The sequence below is a fragment of the Erythrolamprus reginae genome, chromosome 13 (genome assembly GCF_031021105.1).
Source record: "Erythrolamprus reginae isolate rEryReg1 chromosome 13, rEryReg1.hap1, whole genome shotgun sequence".
NCBI classification, from domain to species: domain Eukaryota; kingdom Metazoa; phylum Chordata; class Lepidosauria; order Squamata; family Dipsadidae; genus Erythrolamprus; species Erythrolamprus reginae.
In genome coordinates, this window is record NC_091962.1 from 1,301,755 (window position 1) to 1,308,214 (window position 6,460).

Here is a 6,460-nt window from a genome sequence, read left to right on the forward strand (position 1 = left end):
TTCCTTCCTTCCTGTCTCCCTCTTTCTTTCTTTCTTTCTTTCTTCCTTCCTTCCTGTCTCCCTCTTTCTTTCTTTCTTCCTTCCTTCTGTCTCTTTCTTTCTTTCTTCCTTCCTTCCTTCCTGTCTCCCTCTTTCTTTCTTCCTTCCTTCCTTCCTGTCTCCCTCTTTCTTTTTCTTTCTTTCTTTCTTCCTTCCTTCCTGTCTCCCTCTTTCTTTCTTTCTTTCTTTCTTTCTTCCTGTCTCCCTCTTTCTTTCTTTCTTTCTTTCTTTCTTTCTGTCTTTCTTTCTTTCTGTCTTTCTTTCTTCCTTCCTGTCTCCCTCTTTCTTTCTTTCTTTCTTTCTTTCTGTCTGTCTTTCTTTCTTTCTTCCTTCCTTCCTGTCTCCCTCTTTCTTTCTTTCTTTCTTTCTTTCTTTCTTCCTTCCTTCCTGTCTCCCTCTTTCTTTCTTTCTTTCTTTCTTTTTGTTTCAAGTTTTTTATTTTGTTTTATTTATACATGTATCAATGTGTGAACACTTTGGTGCCTGGGTGTCATGCATACAAATAACACTAGTAGAATTAATCATACTTATTACATTCAACCAATACACATTTATATTAAGTTAAAGTCTGTCGTTATTCAATTAGCCCATGTTTTCTCTTGTATCCTTATGATCTACATTAATATTGATTGTTTCCTGATTGCTTATTTGTACCCTATGACAATCCTCACGTGTTTTTTCCCTCGTGATTCTTGACAAATGTATCTGTTCTTTTATGTACACTAAGAGCAGATGCATCAAAGACCAATTCCTTATGTGTCCTATCACACTTGGCCAATAAAGAGTTCTGTTCTGTTCTGTTCTATTTTCCATATTCCATATTCCACACTCAATATTCAATATTCAAGTTATTCTATTCTGTTCCGTTCCGTTCTTTTCTATTCTATTCTTGACAAATGTATCTTTTCTTTTTATGTACACTGAGAGCATACGCACCAAAGACAAATTCCTTGTGTATCCAACTCCAATCTAACGGTCAATAAAGAATTCTATTCTGTTGTTGCTTTTATTTTATTTTATTTATTTTTATTTGTTTGTTTGTTTTGTCAAGTATGTATTGGTGGTATACAAAGATATAACAATGTCTATATACATGATACTAGTAAGAGAGAAACTTTAGGACAGAGAACAGAAGGCACGCTGGTGCACTTATGCACACCCCTTGCTCCAGAGGTGGACATAAATGCCACATCCAGTCTAAACATCTGGCTGATTACATGATTAACCATAATGCAGCAATAATAATAATAATAATAATAATAACAACGATAACAATAACGATAACAACAACAACAACAATAATAATAATAATAATGATAATAATGATAATAGCAGATAGCAGACAGTGGAAGAAGAGAAGCATGCATTAGCTGACTATGTGAAGGAGAGCAAAGAGTCAACATTGATGGAGGTCAACAATAGGAAGCTTCTCAAGGTGACGCAAACTAAGGACCAGTACAGAAAAACTGTAACTCAATGTCGTATTGACAGTTGGCAGAACAAAGCATTGCATGGCCATTTCTTGGAGAAGATTGAAGGCAAAGTGGATAAAGAAAAGACCTGGTCATGGCTTACAAGTGGAACACTCAAAAAGGAGATGGAAGGACTAATACTGGCGGCCCAAGAACAGGCCATTAGAACAAATGCTGTCAAAGCCAGAATTGAAAAATCAACAGACGATCCAAAGTGCAGACTCTGTAAAGAAACAGATGAAACAATCGATCACATACTCAGCTGCTGCAAAAAGATCGCACAGACTGACTACAAGTATAGACATGGTGCTGTGGCACAGATGATCCACTGGAACTTGTGCCAGAACTACCATTTACCAATGGCAAAGAACTGGTGGGATCATAAGCCCGAAAAAGTGGTCAAAAATGAGCAAGCAAAACTACTATGGGACTTCTGACTTCAGACTGACCGAATTATGAAACATAACACACCAGACATTGTGATCGTGGAGAAAAAGAAAGTATGGATCATCGACATCGCAATCCCAGGAGACAGCAGAATTGAGGAGAAGCAGCTAGAGAAATTAGTGAAATATGAAGATCTAAAAATCGAGCTGCAACGACTCTGGCACAAGCCCCTGAAAGTGGTCCCAGTGGTACTTGGCACGCTAGGCACAGTGCCAAAGGATCTCAGTGGACATTTGAAAACCTTTGGAATTGACAAAATCTCCATCTGTCAATTGCAAAAGGCCGCTTTACTGGGATCGGCAAACATAATTCATGCAGTCCTACATCATGCAGTCCTAGGTGCTTAGGAAGTGCCCGACTGGTGATGAAATACGAAATCCAGCATAGTGATCACGTTTGCTGTGGTGTATTGACATAATAATAATAATAATAATAATAATAATAATAATAATAATAATAATAATCACGCAGTCCTAGGTGCTTGGGAAGTGCCCGACTGGTGATGAAATATGAAATCCAGCATAGTGATCACGTTTGCTGTGGTGTATTGACATAATAATAATAATAATAATAATAATAATAATAATAATAATAATAATAATAATAATAATAATCACGCAGTCCTAGGTGCTTGGGAAGTGCCCGACTGGTGATGAAATACGAAATCCAGCATAGTGATCACGTTTGCTGTGGTGTATTGACATAATAATAATAATAATAATAATAATAATAATAATAATAATAATACTCTGGGCTCTCCCATTTAGAAAGACATTCTTGGCTGTCGTGAAAATCCAGAGGTGGGATATTGAGGAACTGAAAACATCTGGCCAACACATGAGAAATAATTTATTGGGGCCCCACAGATGCTGTAAATCTCTCTCTCTCTCTCTCTCTCTCTCTCTCTCTCTCTCTCTCTCTCTCTCTCTCTCTCCTCTCTCTCTCTCTGTTTTCAAACTTGTCAACTTTAGAGCTGTTGACTTCAACTCCCAGAATTCTCCAGGGAATTCTGGAGAGTGGAAGCCCACTCCTCTGAAATTGCCAAGTTTTTTTACTCTGCAATAAATTACAGCCATTTGTTAACTTGATTCGGTGGGTGGTGTGAACTAAAGCTGAAGGAAAGAGGGAAGGTTTGAGTTGCTTCTTTCTCAGATTCCTCCTCCTTCCTTTCCCCGCAGCGCCAGCGAAGTTGGCTTCACCCCATCGCGTCTCTAATTTCAGGTGAAATTTGACTCCGGCATCAACCCCGGAGCCAGATTGAAATCCAGATGTGGAAGGAGTTGGAGCTTTTTTTGAACAGGCTCCGTCTGTCTTTTTCCCTGATGGCTTTTCAAAAGATTTGTGAGGAATTCCGTCTGGGCGGAGGGAAAGGCAGCAGGAGGGATGGCTAAAAGACCAAAGGGCCTATTTTAGGAGGGGGAAAGCAGGGTGTGAACGATGGGACTCCTTGCCACTTGACGCGCAGATGAACACTGGATTAACCTGTTTGGTTTTTTTAAAAAAATAATAGGATTAAGGAAGACTTTTCCTGAACTCTCATTGTCTAGCTATGTCAGGGCCACAGGGCCCCGGTGCACAGCAGATGGGGTTAATTGCAAAAAGAGGATGTATAATATAGTTAAGCCAATTCACCGAGGAAACAGTCACTTATTTATCTGTAATCCCGTGTTTATTATTTTTCGGCAAACAACTCAAGGTCCTGAACATACCTAAGGCTCCTTCCACCTCCTATTTTCCCCAACGACAACCCTGAGAGGTGGTTTGGGCTGAGAGAAAGAGGGACTGGCCCAAAGTTATCCAACCCACTTTCACTCCTAAGGCATTACTACAACTCACTATTGCCTAGCGACTGGCCCAAAGTGACTCATCATTAAAAAAAATGATATTTTTTTTAAAAAATGAACTTTTTTGGAATTTCTTTCATTTTTCATTTTTTTAATTTTTAATTTTTTGATTTTTTGATTTTTTTGAACTTTTAATTGTTTAAATATATTTTGAATTTTTAACATTTTTCTGAGTATGTACAGGAGCCGAATGGACTGTGGCTGGCACCATCTTTTAATTTATTTTTTAAAGTTATTTTTATTATTTTTTAAATTCTTTTTTGAATTTTGTTTGCATTTTTTGAATTTCACTGAATTTTTTAATTTTTTACATTTTTAAATTTTGTATTGTTTTAATTTTTTGAATTTTATTGAGTTTTATTGATTTTTTATTTTTTTAAAAAAAAATTAATTTTTTTTGAATTTTTAAATTTTTTCTGAGTATGCGCAGAAGCCGAATTTCTGGCACTGTGCCTGCAATCGCCATCTTGTTTTGGGGGGGATTTTTTTTGCCACCGTGCCACAGGAAGTGAACTGCCAGTGAGATAAGTTAGAACCCACCCCTGCTAAGGCGGGACTAGAACCCATTGTCATCTCATGGTTGGCCCAAAGTCATCTGATTTTCATATAGAAGGCGGGACTAGAACTCACCGTCATCTAGTGATTGGCCCAGTCACTCATCTGATTTTCATAACGAAGGTGGGACTAGAACTCACCATCCCCTAGCTATTGGCCCAAAATCACCAGCTAGCTTTCATATCTAAGGCGAGACTAGAACTCACAGTCTCCTGGTGATTGGCCTCAATTCGCCTAGGGCATCTTTTGGGCCAGAACTAGAACTTACTTCCTCTTGGTGATTGGCCCAGATTCACCCAGCCCACCCTTCATGCCTAAGGCGGGACTTGAACTCATAGTCTCTCCGCTTCTTTTATTTTTTAATTTGCTTTTTATTTTTAAAACATCACAATTTTTAACAAAGATCTGCCCCCGTTTTCTTACATTATTTCTATTTAATAATATACAACAGCTTTACAAAACTTCACATTTCCATTATTCATTTCACATTGTTTCACAGTCCTTTCGGGGGTGGGGGTGTTAGTCTAGTTGTACCGTCTATTCCCTACGTCGTAATAGTCATTTTGCCTTTTAAGCTCCATGGTCAGCCTATCCACACCATTTACTTGGTACACTTGTAAATTTTGTCCATAAGAATTAGAATTTACCCCTGAATTCTTTTTATTGGAAATAATGAAGAAACAATACCCCCCCCCCCCCCAAATTACAATATTTAACAATAAACATCATAACGGCAGTGAGAATAACATATGCTCTATACTGGAAGAACAATCTAATCCCACCGGAAAATGAATTTATGGACATAGTCATAGACAAATTCCTTGTGTGTCCAACCACACTTGGCCAATAAAGAATTCTATTCTATTCTCTCCATTTCTAATCTGGTGTTTTAACCACTGCTTGACCATTTATTTATTTTGTCAAGTTTGTATTGGTAGTATACAAACATCATGTTTATATACATGATATTGATATTAATAACAGAGAAAGGAAGGACAGGGGATGGAAAGTATGCTGGTGCACTTATGCGCTTATTACTGACCTCTGAGGAATCGTGAGAGGTCAACAGTGGATAGTCTAAGGCAGGGGTCCTCAAACTTGGCAACTTTAAGACTAGTGGACTTCAACTCCCAGAATTCTCCAGCAAGCTATGTTGGCTGGAGAATTCTGGGAATTGAAGTCCACAAGTCTTAAAGTTGCCAAGTTTGAAGACCTCTGGTCTAAGGGTAAAGTTTTGGGGATTAGGTGATAATACTATAGAGTCTAGCAGTGAGTTCCATGCATTAATTACTGTACTCGGTTGCTAAACTTATATTTTCTACAGTCGCGCTTGGAGTGGTTTACTTTGAGTTTGCATCTGTCGTGTGCTCGAGTGTTGTTGGGGTTGAAGCTGAAGTAGTCATTGACCGGAAGGACGTCGTAGCAGATGATTTTATGGTCACGTTTCAGGCGACGTAGTCCTAAGCTTTCCAAACCTAGGATTGTAAGTCTAGTGGCGCAGGACATTCTGTTGCGAGTAGAGGAACCCAACTGGCTCTATTTCATTTTCAACCCTGGCGACGAAACGCCAATGTTCAGGGGCAGTCTATCTGCAAGATGCCAAAGGCAAGGGCCAAAGAGAGAAAGTGGCCAGGAGGCAAAGTCAGAGCGAGAGGTGCACTGCCCCTGAATTGGGAGGCTCCACTGAGCTTTCGCCCCTTTCTCCAGCCACTGGGCCTCGCTTTCGCCCTGGCCAATGCCCTTCCCTGCCCTGCTTTGGCACCACGCTCTTTCCACATTTGCAAATCATTTCCTCATCTTTGGAAGGGGGAGAGAGAGAGAGAGAGAGAGAGGCGCCAGAAAGCGAGAACTAATTGCTACCTGCTTGGCAAGATATTTAATTAGAAGCAGCGTCCTTTTCCAAGTCTGCAAGAGAGAGAGGGAGGGAGGGAGGAAGGGAGAGGGAGGGGGAGAGGAGAAAAGAAAGACAGGGAAATACTTACTTACTTACTTATCTATTTATTTTATTTTATTTATTTATTTATTTTATTTATTTATTTTGTCCCATACACAATGAGAGTTTTAGTGAGTATGTATGTATGTGTGTGTGTGTGTGTGTGTGTG